At 45.7% G+C, this 16,485-nt stretch overlaps 1 protein-coding gene across 1 annotated transcript in view; it reads right to left on the bottom strand.

Moving 5' to 3' along the window:
• Nucleotides 1–16,485, bottom strand: part of VPS37C (VPS37C subunit of ESCRT-I) — a 110,157-nt gene that overhangs the window by 77,605 nt on the left and 16,067 nt on the right. The window lies entirely within an intron of this gene.

Here is a 16,485-nt window from a genome sequence, read left to right as displayed (position 1 = left end):
TAATTGGCATCCATTGGTTGGTCTTTCCTCCCATCTCACAGTAGATGTGTTCAAAAAAGGTAGCAGGTGCTCCTCTCCAGAAAGAACATGGCATGATAACCTGTTCTGAGATGAGTTTGCAGCACACGCTTTTTGCTCACTGTACCTTTCACAGATAGGAAATATCCATTTGCATATCAGTCTTTGTCCCGCCCACATGGGCAGTCCAGCACCGAAATGCTATGGCAATTCCTCTCTGAACAAGAGTACCAAAAGCAATCCCATACACGTGTTTCAGCCTTGTTGGGCCTCATCAGTGAGGTGAAGCTTTGTCTCTCTAAGCACAGTGATGTGTTCAGCATCATCTTTCTCCCCATTGATGGTAATTGTTTATTTGTAAAGCGCTTATACACAAGTTAAGTGCTTCAAAGCGGGAAGGGGGCAATGGAATACAGAGTCATTCTTAGGCCTTGAAGTTTCCGAATGATCAAACAAATAAATAACTAGCAAAATTGGCCTGACGGCATTACTGCTAGTGCAAGTGCATGACAAGAAGGAAGGTGAGAAAGGGGGAGGGTGGGACGAGAGGGAGAACAACATACAATCCTTAAACTACCGTACTAGGCCAACAACCTTTCAGTGCATGGTTGCAAGGACCCTCTCGAAGCAGGACGACCCAAGCCTGAGCCAACTCAACAGTGCTGGACCCCACAAGCAAGGGAAGCCCACAAGGTGTCAAAGACCCACGGTGGTGCTATTGACCGGTAGCTGAAACCGCAAAGTGCTGCGGATTTGGAAAGAGCCGTTTTCCACCACCGTCAACCTTCAAACTGCAGTGCAGGAGTCCTCCAGACGTCCTCCCTCTTGTCCCCACGACTGAGGCCCAGGAACTGCAGGACTGCAACCTGAACAGAAGGCAGCTGGATCCTCTTCTTCCAACCTAAGGTAATGTCTTTACTTAAGGGGTACTTGCCTTTTTGGTCTGTAGCTGGTCTGTCTCACTGGAGACTTAAAGTGGCTGTTTTTCTGCAGAGTCGCCTGCAGCTTTGCTTTCACAAGCCTTACAGCTTGTGGCCCAACAGTGATTCTTTTCATCAAACTCTCTATATAACATTGTGCAAGACTTTTTTTTTTTACTATATGAAGAAGTTCCTTGGCTCCCCTAGACATTTTCAATTGACATTGGCTGTCCTGGCTCCCTGCAGACTCCTCTGGCCCATTGACTTTGCGGTTATCTGTCCCTTATAGGTGGTACATATGTCACTTGTATTTCTGGGAAAGGGTTAACCTATACTTCATTTGGGGGGCTGTGAAGTACTTACCTGTTCAGAGAACTTGTTAACCTTTTTCCTTCCCTAACCTTCCCCTTTTCCACAACTCAGTATTGCATTTAAGTATCAAAAGTGATATATCAATGTCCACAGTGTCCTAGCTATTGAGGTCACCTCAGGGTGTAGGAAGTGTGTGTGTGACATCCCAAAAGGGCATCTACTTGCTTAACTTAAATCTGAGGATGTGTTTTTGAAGTGTATTTTTATTGTTGCCAATTGCCCTTTCTAAAGAAGGCTTCTTTAAAACTGGCTGTTAAATAATTATTTTACTAGAAAACCTTGAGTATAAGTGTTATTGGACTACTTGTATTTGTGAACCTCTATGTTACATCTCTACAACTCACAATTACCCCTCTTGAGATAAGTGTGGTTACTCAGTCACTCTACCAACTTGTGTAGTACAGACCTTTACCAATAGTTGGGTATCTATTGCCAGGAGGACAAGGCTGGTGTAGTCTCCCATAGGGTTACTACATACAATCTTACCTAACATCCGTCACAAACAATGCAGGATGAAAAACACCTAAATTTGAATAATGCGACACAGGTATTCAGAAGTGGGGGCAGTGTTGGTGATCGCTCAGGGAGTGAAAACGCAATGTGAAAGTTTGACCATGAAGTACAAGGGGACATAAAACAGCACAGATAGAGCAATGAGAATGAAGGGGGGGGCAGATGGTGAAAGTCAAGGAAGGATAAGGCAGGCAACGGAGCAACAGTCAGCACTCACGTGATGGCAAGAGCGGGATGCCACAGTCCAGAGGCGCATGGTACTCGGCCTTAAGCAGCGTGACAGACTATGCCAGCAGTAAAAAAAAGGAGGCCCCATTCCCAGCCAGGCGCGGACAGGCCCAGACAGGCACAGACAGGGCCTTTGGAGCTGGTCTTGGGGGGCGGGGGAGGGTGGTCCGGTAGATCGCCTGGCAGCAATCTCATCTCTGCTGGCAAACAGGAGAGTGCTCCCTTCATTACTTAAACAGAAACCAGACTCTCGCATCTTAAACATGAATGGGCACTATCCATAGTTCAGCTCTTTTTCACTGGACTGAGAACCCAAATCGTTTCCCATCTTTCATTTGCGTGCCCTCCAATGCCCCATTTATTAATTTATTTTATTCCCTGGATAGGTTAGTGGAAAGTCAACAAATTTGGCTTCTTTTCCTTCTTCATTCCCCAGACAGAGCAGGCTGTAAGGGTTTTAACACAGCCTACCACTAAGGATTAGTGAGAATACAACATAGCAGAGCCGTTTTTCATGGGCATATTGTGCCTATCAAATTCATCTGTGCCCTTTTTTTCCAGTGGATGTTTCACTTTTATCTGTACACAAATATACAAGACTACAAAAGTACTCATGGACCCACCCCATTCTAACTTTCTTCGTTGGTCTCCTACCAATCGCTGTGTGTCTACTCTGATCGCAAATTTCTCTCCTCTCTGTGGCCAAACCTCCATGTGTTCACCCCTTTTCCTTTTCCCTTAGCTAGTTAGTCTTGAAATGTGTTATGGTGGTAACACCAAAATGTGTATTTATTTACAATTCTTAGCGAGCGCAGACATAGCAAAAAGCATCAGAGTGCTGTTCAAAATAACAAGTAATAAATAGTAACACATTTAGATGAAAAAGTAGAAAAGAACAGGTCATGAAGAAAAGAGAAAAAGAGATTAAAAAAAATCAATCAGAAAGCAGTATTTCAAAGCCATATTTTAAGAACTTTCTTAAATATCAGGTACATAGACATTTTCTGAACATAAGTCGGTAGAGAATTCCAATGAGTAACTGCTGCACCAGTAAATGATCTTTTCAAGGTATAAGTGTACCTAAACTTACATACCTCTAAACGTAGAGAATCATAACTACAGAGGCTTCTCAAACCACCGTAGATCTTCAATTTACCTGTCAAATAGGATGGGGATTTCAAATATAATGTTATGCACAGCGCAAAGAAATTAAAAGAATTCCAGCATGCAAAGGCTGCCAGTGCAGGGCCATTAAAACATGATCAAACTTTTGAGCTCTAGAAACTAAGCATGCTGTTGCATGAAAACCTGCTTTTAGCAGGCCCAGAAAAGAGGGAAGCCCAATTAAAAACTGAATTCCCAAAAACAATCCGGGTAAGTACAGGTGACTACTCCAATAAACAAAAATGTGCGAAAGACAAAATATTTTATAGCTCCTAGAAGAGATGATATTGTGTAGCTTAAACCAGACAATTAATATGAGGCACTAGAGTTCATCTTGAATCCAATGTAAAACCTAGGGATTTAGTAATGTCCCAGAGTCCATTTGAGGACCCCAGAATTGGAGGCTCTTTGGACCAGTTAGAGAAGAGACAACTACAGTAGAGAAAATAGATTACGTTTAAGAGATTTTCAAATAATCTTGGGTGTGATCAGCATATTGGTGCATTGCCACTGCATGATCTTCCAGGGGTTCCATGTATAGGTTAAACAACCAAATGAGCCAGAATTGACCTTTTGGGGGGACACCGAATTGAACACAGATGGGGTCAGAGGGATTATCCCATATGACAACCAGTTGTTGTCTATTAGACAGAAAAGAGCAAAACCACTCCAGGGACTGGCCTCCAATCTCAATATATGTTGACAAGATTTCAAGGAGCATTTTGTCGTCGATCTTATCAAACGCTAGACAAAAGCCACCAGCATCCAAAATGTTATCATCTGGGATGTGAAGGTGGCAGTTTCAGTCCTACACCCGACCAAAACCCATATTGGAAAAGTGCTAATGCAGGTGTTCAGATGATCCGAAAACCACTCTTAATATACTTGCCAAGGAAATGAAGCGAAAATACTGGTCTGCAATTAGTCAGACAATCCTTATCCAAATTAGCTTTCTTCGACAGAGGGAAGACTTGGCAAACTTTAAAATAATCTAGAAAACAACCAGGGGCGATTGACAAATGAACAAGTGTTCTTAAAAAAAAAAATAATAATAAAAAAAAAAAAAAAGAAAAAGAACAAAAAGGGAGAGAAATCTGAAAGTGTTCCTTAACTTTGATGCCAGGACACAGATCATTTATATAAAATTGGCCTTTGTTCGTGACATTAAATCCATAAGTTTGTCATCAGTGGGAAGGGAGAAAGAAATCCAACCATTAACGGTTCATTCATTGATATCAGACAAAAAGGATTTCTCTGCAGCGAAGATCACAAGGCTTGCTGAATCGCTGTTTCCCCAAGCAGGAACATTACTGTGGGAAACCAGAACTCTGCAAACCTTGCAATCATCTTAACGACAGCTAAATAATGTTTTCAATGTGTCTACTAGCTTAGAGCAGCTTTACAGAGAATGCACACCCATCGCCAAGTTAACCGCTTGACATATTGGAAAACAATTTTAAACAACTGCTGCCAGTTCACCAAATACACATTCAAACACAAACATTACAAGTTTTGAAGGCTACCTGTTCCCTTAACTGAATCAGTTTTGATACTTAAGCAATACCCTTGAATTGTACAAAGCATACAACTGCAAATATCTGGAACGTATTGTAACATGAGATGCTTTCTGAAATTTTGAAGCGATTTTCTAGCCTGTAAAAAGAGAAATGTGTGTGTGACACACTGGCCAAGTGGTGGCACCTGATGTTCCTGCAAAGAGCATACAATTCCATAAATCTAGAACAAGGAATACATTCTGTCTATGATACTTTGATTCCGCTGAAACAAATTTCAAGATTAACTAGCTAGTTGATTCATATATTTGCACCTGGGGTAAGCACAGAGTATTTTTTTCTTTAGGAACTTTATCTACTTATATATTATAGAGACACTGGTGTCAGTCAACTTATATGGGATGAAGAACGAGTGTAAAAACTGATAAAATCACTGTTACAGCAATAGCAGTTTTGGAGGAGCAAATGGAACAATTTAGGTGAGGGAGAGAGTTGCTGAATGTTGCTTTAAAATGTATTGGCTTTGTTTCAAAGCCGCTTCATACTTTGATGTGTATTCCACCTCTGCGCACCATTAAATTGTTGTTTATCGTTTGACAAAAATGTGTTTGCACACATACTTTTATAGAAAGTCATTGTAAAAAGAAGACATCCATCTAGCCTAACGGACAGAAGCCTTTCCACTTTATCAGTGTTTTTCTATTTGCTCAAACGAGGGTGCAATGTGTACTTTCCACTATATGGCTAGTGATATTCGATTCTTGGTGAGTCAGAAATGGTGTGCTGTCTGTATGTATACAATTGAGGTGGCGAGTAGCTTGCCACTTGAATTTGTGTACCTTGGTTCAAACAATAGCTTGCAGTTTCCTTGGACCATCAGAGTAATTTCTAGGGATAGTACAAGTCATTATGATGACAATGTTTTGATATGTTAGTATCAGCTCAAAATGCACTGCCAGATACCCTATATAGTAATTCAGATAGAGTACTGCTGCGCTATTTTTCCAGAATCCAAGAGACATATGCTTTGATAATCAAACATCTAGTATGGTACTTCATATTCAGTGATTTTCCTGATCCCTCACATGTCAGACCCTAGATAAGGAATACTTCCTGCAAGAGTCAAAACATCCATTGACCAATCATTAAAGCTACCAAGAAGTGCGTTCAGCCAGAGACAAATCCAATACTCTACGTGTTTCAGAGAAGAGCAATGCTAGATTCTCACCAAGTCCAGTTCAAAGTGGATACAGTCATTCTAGGCACTTTTAGGCAGTCCGAGTGTGTCTTTAAACATTTTTTTAAAAAAATGTATGTTGTACCCAAATACATTTCACAGCATTGCACTGACCTCATACATTCTGCTCTATATAAAAAGCAGAACTATTATTTCCAAAAGGATTTTAATCTGGCAGAGCTGCTCTGGGACAAAAGCAGGTTCACTTGACCCCTTTGCCACAAAATTCAAGGCAGATTGTCCAAGACTTCCCCCTTGAGTTCGGACTAGCAGATTTTTCACAACCAATGTCACATTTCACAGTTTACGAAACACACCCACTCAGTTTTTCCTCCGAGATCATACAAGAACGGTCCATTCTCACTAATCAAACCCTGGTTTATGGATAATTATAGTACATCCGTGTAGCTTGAGCTGGGCAAAGTAGTGAATTTGCCTCAAGAGTTGCCATTTGCCTAGAAAAAAGAAAATACAATAAACAGCTTCTGCGAAGAGCTACTAAAACATCTGTGATCTCCATATAAGAACAGTAAAATGATACATCATAAAGTATTCAAACAAATTAAAAAATAAAATCAAATTTTAACTACAGTTCTTTTGGGTGAAACAAAGCAACGGTTCCAAGCCAATGAAATAGGCCCCTGTACACCTAATTTTTCAGTGGTTCAAGAATATGCAAATTATGTAAATCCCACACACATCCGATAATTGCATATAATCCATCCAGCGCACAGCCCTTTCGATTTAGCATGGCACAGACTACAACTTGATGAAATAGACCCCTAGTCACCTGCTGCATCAATGGCTGAAGTTTATGCATTCATTTGGCAAATGTCCCTTAAAAGACCATTAAATAGCACAATTTCTGTATAATACTGCACTCCTGAAATTATATGTGTGTCTCAAAATCTTACTTAGCTAAGGCCCCAACAAGAAGCAAAAAAACAGGGTTGTCCCAAGCAGGGCTGGCCTTAGAATTTGTGGGACCTTGCAGTATCCTCAATTTGCATATGTGGTGACATCAAAGAAAATTATGTCACAAAGCCATCTTCCCAGATGTAGTTGGTAAAAATATTATTTGCCACAGATCCTTGTGCAACTTTGGTTTGAAAACCCCATCTTGCTTCAGAACACAGTGCAATAAATGGTGGTAATGTTTTGCTAACTGAAGTACAGGTTTCGGAATGGCTTTCATTTTTATGGTGTACATATTTTACCATATTGTCCAAACAACAATATGCTTTTAATTCATAAAATTGAGAAGAGGATTACCTTGACTATCAAAAGAAATTGAATCTCCAAGATTTTTAATTATTAAAACAGAAGTCAAGCTACATATCTAAAGAATGTCTCCTGCCTGACCACAGGTTCCAAGGAGTTAATGGCTGGGATTGCGCCTGGGAGGCAGACGGAGCAAAGTGCCTCTACTGCAAGATTGCCTTATTGTGTGATTGGAGTAGAGCTTATTTACGGAGGTGGTCTTGAGGCAGTGATAGTTAAATGTGCACGTCGTTCTTCAAATAAATAAAAATTTGCAAAAAGGCAAGGACCAGGAAAAACAACCTCCCAGGTCTAAAGGCCAGCCAACTCTCTAGATCACTAGACCGGTAAATCATCATGACCAACTTGCTCTACACCTTCCCTCCTCACCCCCATATTTGGCTTCAAGAATACTCGTTTTATAGAGAGGACTTGAAAAGTAAACAAATTGTAATACGGACACACAAATCCTTGCACAACTAGATTAGGCTGACAGAGTACAAAAGGTAGCATTTCTCCACGCCACATTTCATACAAAAAAAAGATTCCAAATACCACAATGAAAATCAGTGTGGGGGTTAAAAATGGTCTGTAGGTTTTGCAAACATACTTTGAAGATTTAAGGAATCTCCCCAAACGTTTTTTGAAAAGGTTACCAGGTTGTTTTCCATTGTCAAAGGCATGCTTCATGTATGATGGGAAGAAAATGCGACATTCTACACACACACAAAAGTGTGACTCCCCCCCCTTGCCATCACGTGAGTACTGCTGCTTATTGCTTTGGCTCCACTTATCTCACTCCCTCTCTCTGCCTCCCCAGTCAATCACTGAGCAGACGTCACCTGCACTACGGTGAAACTTCTGCTTACACTCCCTGCGCCTCATTTTCACGGACCCCAACTCTTTAATGCTGTGCTGCATTTCCTTTGCTAGTCCTCCATAGTATGCGTTTGTTAGTGTAAAAGTTTGTAGCTGTGCCTTCATCCTACATTGTTTGTACTCCCACTACCCTCTTGGCCAACTGTGCCAAGTGGTTCAGGTTCAGAACTGTGCATTGCAGCACACTCACCCTCACCTCACCTCTCGCTCTCCCTCCCTCACTTCCTCCCTCCTTCCTCCTTCCTTCCGAGAGGCCACTCTCCACCTCCGCTATCTACTCCAACTGCTACACCATCACCTATCCTCCCTCATTAAATCTGGATGCAAAAAGCGGTAAAAAAAAAAAAAAGACACCCTTGCTGCAATCCCTGGCCTCCCCATTGCAGACACATATGTCAATGCATCCTCAAGAGAAATCTTCACTGACATCCGCTTTTCTGTCCTATCTCCTGACCTATAGACCTCCCACCTCACTACCACTCTCCCACCTTACTCTTCCACATCCATTAATGGCGGCACCAAGAGGGAAGTCCTCCTTCAGGCTTCTTCTCATCTCGCTGCTGCATCAATGTCTACTTCACAGGCACAGTCCTGGTTAAAGGCCCTCAGGCCAACCTCCTTCTCTTTGACCGGATTCTGCCTTCCCTCATCAATGTCCTTCCTTCCCCTGCCTCTCCCCCTTCTACCCACTCTGCTCCTCCACTCCAGACGGATGGCCCACGTCCCGACACTCCGCCTCAAAAAACCTTCAAAGGCAGCAATCGTCCACCTTGCAATCCTCAACTCACGCTCAGCCAAACACTCTGCCGACATCCGCCTTCTCCTTGAAGACACTGACCTGGACATCCCTGCACTCCCTGAAACTTGGTTAAATGCCAGCTCAGTTACGTCCTTTGACTCACTCCTCCTGGACGGCTTTAAGATCACCTCAAAGCCTCAACCCCACCGCGCTGGCAGTGGGGTTGCCTTAATCTTCCCAGAGTGGATTCCTTCTACCATCCTACCCACTCAGCACTATTCGTCCTTTGAGAGCCTAGTATGCAAATTGGTCATCTCTCCTTCTTCCACCCTGACCATTGCTACCATCTACCAGCACTTCCCTGTTCCTCTCTGGGTGGGCAGACTTCTGCTCCTCCCTACTCTCTACCACCTCCAACCTGCTTCTACTAGGTGACTTCAACATCCACCTTGACTCCCCCTTGCAACCACCCTTTTCACTGACCTCTGCTCCTCCCCATCCCTCTCCACTCTTCCTTCTGGTCCTACCCATTCTGCTGGACACACGCTAGATTCCATCATCCACTAAAACCTCACCCTCTCTATGGTCCTGGTCACCCCTCTCTCCTGGTCTGGTCACCCCTCTCTCCTGGACTGACCCTCTCTCCTCACCTCCCACTTGGGTCCCTATGGACCTGTGACAACTCCTCATAAAGCCCTGACAACCTCATTCACGAACATTCGTCTGATGAAACGAGTGTCAGCTGCCGCCTTCTCTTCCACCTTCCTTCCCTCTGGTCTGCCCAACACAGACGCTACCGCTGATTCTGCCTTCAGTAACCTGTCCATCACCAACACCCTTGCCCCAGTAATGAGGCTCTGCCTGAAACCTGCCTCCAAGCGTAACACTTGGTACGACTCCAATCTTGCAGACCAAAACCGTAAGTGCAGGGCTGCTGAACGAAGTGGCACACTTCAGGGTCACCCTCTGACTACTGGCCTGCCGTCTGAGCCAGAGACACTACAGACTCTCCATCATTGCCAAAAAAAAAGACCCCACATTCAGGCACGAGTGTCCAATGCATCCAATAACCCGGCTGAACTCTTCAAAGTTCTTCTTCTGCAGGGAATTTGGCAACCCATCCGCAGCATCTTCTGCCCCTACTCCTTCCCAGGCCCTCGCACTTCACTTCCAAAACCCAGGACATACTGAACAGCCTAGTCTCACACTCTTCCAACCCAACCCTCCACCCTCTGCCCCCTCCTACCACTCACCCTCCTCCTTCCCCTCCTTCACTCCGGTCTCCTCTGAAGTCACCAGAGTTGTCAACTCCACGAAGGTCTCCTCCAAACAGGTTGCCCCATGCTCCCCCAGCACCGTCAAGGAAAATATCGCCTCTCTCGCCCCTGCTCTTGCTGCTCTCTGCAACCACTCCTTTGCTACTGGTTCTTTTCCATAATCCCTCAAGCACTCCCTTGTGTGCCTTCTCCTTAAAAAACCTTCTGCAGAACCTTCGTGCCCAGCCAACTACCGCCCCATTTCCATTAACCCCCTTCCTGGGAAAACTGCTTGAGAAGTTGGGCTTCACCCAACTCAACTCTCATACTGAACTTGTTGGTGGCCTACAGGACCACCAGTCTGGATTCCGAGCTTCCAGAGGCACGGAAACGGCTCTTCTGAACACCTGTGAAGAACTGCTTGCATCTCTTGACTCCAACTTCCCTGCTGTCCTCATCCTTCTTGATCTCTCTTCTGCATTTGACACAGTGAACCATTCCATCCTCAAAAAACTCCATAACACCAATGGAAACGCGGAGCGGGCACTGGACTGGCTTTCCTCCTTCCTAACTGACTGTTCCTCCAAAACCATTCTGGACCCTTTCTCTTCCCCTACTTCCTCCTGCACCTGTGGAGTCCTCCAGGGCTCATTTTTTTCGCCCTGGCTCTTTAACATATACATTTCTCTGCTGGCACGACTCATTTCCTCCTCCCCCCCACCCCCAACTTCCAGTACTATGCTGACGATACACAACTTTTCTTCAAACTTTCCACTGATGCCTTTGCACCCTCCTTCATCGCAGACTGCCTCTTTGCCATCCAGGCCTCGTGCACTGCTAATTACCTCTGCCTCAATGCCAGCAAAACAGAGATTCTCCTCATTGGGGCCCCTGCACCGTACTTCTTCCCGGGACTCTGGCCTTCCTCCATGGACCACCCCGCCCCTTCCTCTGTGGCCAGGAATTTCTGATTCATCTTCGCCTCCTCCCTTTCCTTCATCCCTCATATTTAGGACATTGTCAAGAAGTCCAACTTTCAGCTGTTCCTTCTCAAAGGAACTCTACCCTTCCTCACCTTCCCACAGAGACTCAATGTTACCTGTGCTCTGGTTCTCTCCAGGCTAAACTACTGCAATAGCCTCCTCTTTAATCTTCCTTTGTCCACCCTGCAACCCCTCCAGCTAACCCAGAATAAGGTAGCAAGACTTATCCTTGGCCTCAAGCCCATAGACCGCATCTCTCCTGCCATACAAAGCCTTCACTGGCTCCCGGTCTCAGCACGGATTAAATTCAAATCCCTCTGCATCATCCACAAGGCTATCTGGGGCCAGGGACCACTCCATCTTCAATGCTTCCTGACCAAATACACCCCTTCTAAACTCCTCTGTTCTGCTGGCACCAACTCCCTGCGTGTTAAGCGGTTTGCTAAACAGAGAGCCAGTTGTCGATCACTTTTCTCGGCTGGCTCCCTCCTGTGGAATAGCCTCCTGCTAATAGCCTCCTGCTCTCACTGAGTCTTGAGCATGACCTCCTTCAAATTCCGAAAAAGCCTCAAGACCTTTCTCTTTACCTCTTCCTTCTCCTCCTCTCTTCCCTGATAATCATGCAGTAGTGTGGCTGATGTGCAGGGCCCTTATGTGTCCTCGGGGCCCTGACCCCCCCGCCCCTCATCTCTCATCCCAGCTGCTGTGTTCTACTGCACTTACTTAGGCTCACCCAACCCACCGGTGGTTGCACTTGCATTCTTCTCCTCTCCTGAGCACTTCTCCATGAGCACCACAGCACCTATCCCTCACCCCCTCCCCACTGCACTTGCACATTCTGAACACTCACAAGGCATAGTAGGTGTGTCTCCCCTCCTTTCTATTCTCATTACTTGCATGTACTATTAATTCAATTATTTATCTTTGTTACAATTCATGGACTAACTTCCTCTGTCCCCACCCTGTTGCCCTGTGGGTGCCTTGAAACAGTTTTGCTAATTAACACTGAACAAGTGACCAATAAATTTAAAAAAGCACACACACACACACACCTTTTTTGCGTGTAACATAAGCATACATGAAAATATGGGTAGTTACTTCTTTTGTGTGTGATGAAAGAAGTCCTAGATGACTCCCCCCGCCATCTCCTGGGGCGCCCTGGCCCACTTCAAGCTACACTAGCAACAACGTCCTGACAGCACCAGGTGTTCAGCCAAAGACTCCTAAAGGCCCCCAACCGCTCGCCCCCCCCCTGACATAGTCTGGAGCCCTGCGTCGCTTTCCCTCCCACCCCCCAAGCAGGCCTACTTCTCTCACAGTCTGGGGGAACCCGGATAGCGACAGCTTTCACCTATTGACGACCACACACAGCGCCCAGTAATCCTCGAAAGCCCAGGGAATTGGAGCAGAAGCCCCTGCTGACAAAGGAAGGGGCTGGCCATCCCCCACCATTGCATCTCTCCTGCCCAGTGGACCTCAACCCTCCGCCCGGTGTCAAACATCGAGCCACGATGTCTAGACAGTCCAAAACCACCAAAAATCCAGACATAGCTGCTATGTTCCTCTCGTCAGACAAAGGCAAGAAAATGGATCCCCTTAAACTCACACCACCAAAATCTTCGGATGACAAGGGAGCCGAGCCACTAAAGAAGACATTCAAGCATTTATGTCGGACATTAAGGCTGAATTTAGATCCTGTATGACTGAGCTCACAGCGAAACTGGAACAAAGCGACCAAAGGATCACAGACGCGGAGCAGAGGCTTGGGGAAGTAGAAGATCGCTCCCAAGAACACTCCGTTCGATTCAAGCTCTCCAAGATAAGTGCGAAATCCTCAAATTCAAACAAAAAGGACCTCGAAAAAACAGGGTTTGACGCAACAATTTGCGGATCCCAGACATTCCATCTTCAATTCCGTACAAAGATCTGTCGGACTACGTGGGGGACTTCTTCCAATTCTTATTGCCACAGCTGAATAAACAACAACTACTGCTGGACTGCACTCACAGATTACACCCCGCCGAGGAGTGGACCCAGACGTCCCCTATTTGGCAATTAGTCGAACCTGTGATGAGCTCTCTTGTCAGGGTCCCCCCCCTTCAGATATACCAAGACCTCCTCATTTTACAGAGAAGAAGAGCGCTCCGTCCCCTGAGTCTCTTCCTGCAGGACCACCAGATTTACTTCAGGTGGCTTCCCAACAGCTTTGCAATTCTCTTATAAGGGTTCCTCCCGGAGAATCAGTCATCTCGAGGACGCAGAAAAGATACTACATCCAGGCCCCCCTGAAGACTCGCAGAGCCCGACTTCCGGAGACGCAGAGGGAGAAACCGATCCCGGCTTGCTAAAACCAAGACAGGCTTCATGGTCAAAAACGCACAGGAATAAAAAGGGGGAAATAACCTACGAGGGAACGGTCAGATAACCGGTGCCAGGACAATAAACCCACAGTGAGGCAGAAACACGAAACATAGAAGGCTTGCATCAGGCTTCCCACGGTTCATGCCCACTTCCAAGGTACGTTCCACTGAAAGCTCCTTGGTAAAGAACCCAACACTGTTCTCACCCTGGCCACGTTGGCAAGGAACAAACATTTGGCCCAGTTGGCCAGAAGGGTTGCCGTCCCCAAAATGTCAGCTCCCCAAACAGTTACAGTTCCCGCCGCCCGTTGGTGGCCGAAGTTAAAATCCCAATTGCAAGGTGCCCAGTTGGCCAAGGGGGGGTGCCGCACCCAAAACTTCAGCCCCCCCCACCGTTTAAAGGTCCGGCCTCCCGTTGGTGGTCCGTATTAAATTCCCAAAAACAGGGTGTTATACAGCTGTTGACCCCCCCGCCCCTCAAGTGGATGGCTGATCCACTTCCATCTCGACCCCCCCCCATCCAGCACCCGCAGCAGCTGAGAACTCCACCCCAGATTACTAGACCTTGAAAATTGTCTCCCTCAATGTTAATGGGCTGAACTCTGCCCCCAAACAGAAATCTATGCTGCAGAGATTGCAAGATGAAAAGGCTGCAGTGGTTCTACTACATGAGACTCATTTATTGCCATCAGACTTTGGGCGGTTATGATTCAGATCCTTCCCACTGCAATTTCTAGCCGCTGGCGGTACCAAGAAAGGGGGGACAGCAATTTTCTTTGCTAAGGGACTGGACCCTCAGATTTTGGGAACTAAACTATGCCCCGAAGGACGATATGTCGCAGTTAAGTGTCGCCTGCTGGGTCAGTTACATACTTTCATCTATGTGTATGCTCCCAACGACGGGCAATCTTCCTTCTACGACTCATTGGGCCATATGCTCTCCCCCTTTATCGAGGGACAGACGGTGATCGGAGGTGACTTCAACGGGGTACCAGACCACACAAACGACAGGTCGCACCCCCCTATAGCCCCACCCCTCCAAAGACTTCAACACAGCGCTGGCTCTTCTGTGCCTCTTTAGAACTCTAGATGTGGCAGACTTGTGGCGGGTACTCCACCCCACTGAGAAGGATTTTTCCTTCTACTCCTTTGTACATAGGACCTTTTCAAGGATTGATCTCTTCCTGACGTCTCCTCAACTACTAACCTATGTTAACGAGGTATCCATCGGAACAAGGACCCTATCCGACCAAGCACCGATAACCCTGGAGCTCCGAGCATGTCTTCCGCCTTCTAACCCACCGCGAAGATGGGCCCTCTACGATCCCATACTCAACTAAATGCCGCTGAGAGACTCAATTGCAACAGCAATTCGGAACTTTTTTAGGGAAATCCCAAACGCAGACTCCTCCCCAGCAAACACCTGGGACGTCATAAAGGCTGTGGTTCGCGGGGAACTAATAGCACAAGGAGCGGCATACCATAGTAGTAAACGGCAGTCCCGCCTGGCCCTTGAGGCGGACCTACAGGAAGCCGAAAAAAATACATAAATTAAAAGGCTGGACGCCAAAGACCCAGCGGGCTGTCCGCACCGCCCGACAGAAACTAGAAGCCCACTATGGCGAACACCCAGCACACCTCATGGCTAAAGCCAGGCAGTTATACTACGCTAAGAACAACAAAGCAAATAAACTGCTGGTGGCTAAATTAGCCAAAGCTTAGAGGAGCAACACAATTCTAGGTCGGCGAGATCAACGGGGCGTAATACATTATGCCGAGCAAGAAAAGCAGCAGCTAGCAGCAGCCCACCTGGCTCAGGTAATGACCACACTTCCGGAATACTTACAGGAGGCAAAGATCTCCCAGCTGAAGACCTCGGTCCGAGACAACCTGGATGACTTAATTACAGGTGAGGAGGTTGAAGACATCATAAAATCTCTTAAACCCCGAGCCCCTGGCCCTGACAGATTCTCCACCAGATTTTATAAGATTTTTTGGTCCCAACTGACCGCCACTTGGTGGCTCTCTAACTCTTTCAGAGAGTCACGTACCGTGACCCCCTTGATGCAGGAGTCAATCACCATTCTCTTACCTAAACCGGAGAGAGACCCAAAGGACCCAGCCTCTTATAGGCCAATTGCCCTATTAAACATAGATGCTAACATCTACTCCAAGATCATTGCTAACCGCCTATCTCCTATTCTGCCCGACATAATTCAACCCGACTAAACTGGCTTCATTAAAATCAGATCCACAGGGAATAATATTCATAAGGCTTTAAATTTGGTAGATCTTGCCTCTCAAGACTCTCAGAAACTGGTACTGGTCGCCCTAGACGCCACCAAGGCGTTTGATAGAGTGGACTGGACCTTTATGCAACACACGCTTGAGGCATTTCGCTTTGGACCGGCATTTCAGAGGATGATTCTGGCCAACTACCAGTCCCCGAAAACTCTCATGAGAATTAATGGCTCGCTCTCTGCCCCAAGCCCCTGACCTGCAGAACGAGACAAGGATGCCCAGTGCTCCAGATAAGATTTTGCAGTGGGAGTATTTTACTCCCTACTTTTTAAAGTTGTGAGTAAAATTATTTTTTAGGGAGTAAAAATGTCAGTGCCCTTCCCAATGAGAGTATCTGATATGTGAATAAAAATATGCTTTACAGTAAAGCAGTAATATTTTCATAATAAACACTTCTTTGCACCTAGGTATTTATGGTCATTAAAAGATAACTTTTTACCACTTGGATTAAGCAGTAATAATAGTAGTTTCTTCCTCTGGCACCATGTGTACTACTGGTCCAAACATATCTTTGAAGCTGTGTGGATAAAACCTCGGAGACAAGCTCCTATGTGCCAATTTCCTGTTTTTGTTGGGAGTATTTTTACTCCCTATTAGAATTTTTGGGAAGTATTTGCCAATTTTTAGGGAGTAAAAGTAGCCGATACACCCCTGATCTGTAGGGCTGAGGATGCCCCCTATCCCAGTTAATGTTTACGCTTGTCATGGAACCCTTTGCCCAAAAAAATAAATAAAGAAAGA

This window comes from Ambystoma mexicanum, chromosome 12 (genome assembly GCF_040938575.1).
Source record: "Ambystoma mexicanum isolate Mex_15411 chromosome 12, UKY_AmexF1_1, whole genome shotgun sequence".
In the NCBI taxonomy this organism is placed as follows: Eukaryota; Metazoa; Chordata; class Amphibia; order Caudata; family Ambystomatidae; genus Ambystoma; species Ambystoma mexicanum.
The sequence above is the reverse complement of the archived record's forward strand: the minus strand, read 5'-3'. Positions and strand labels throughout refer to the sequence as shown.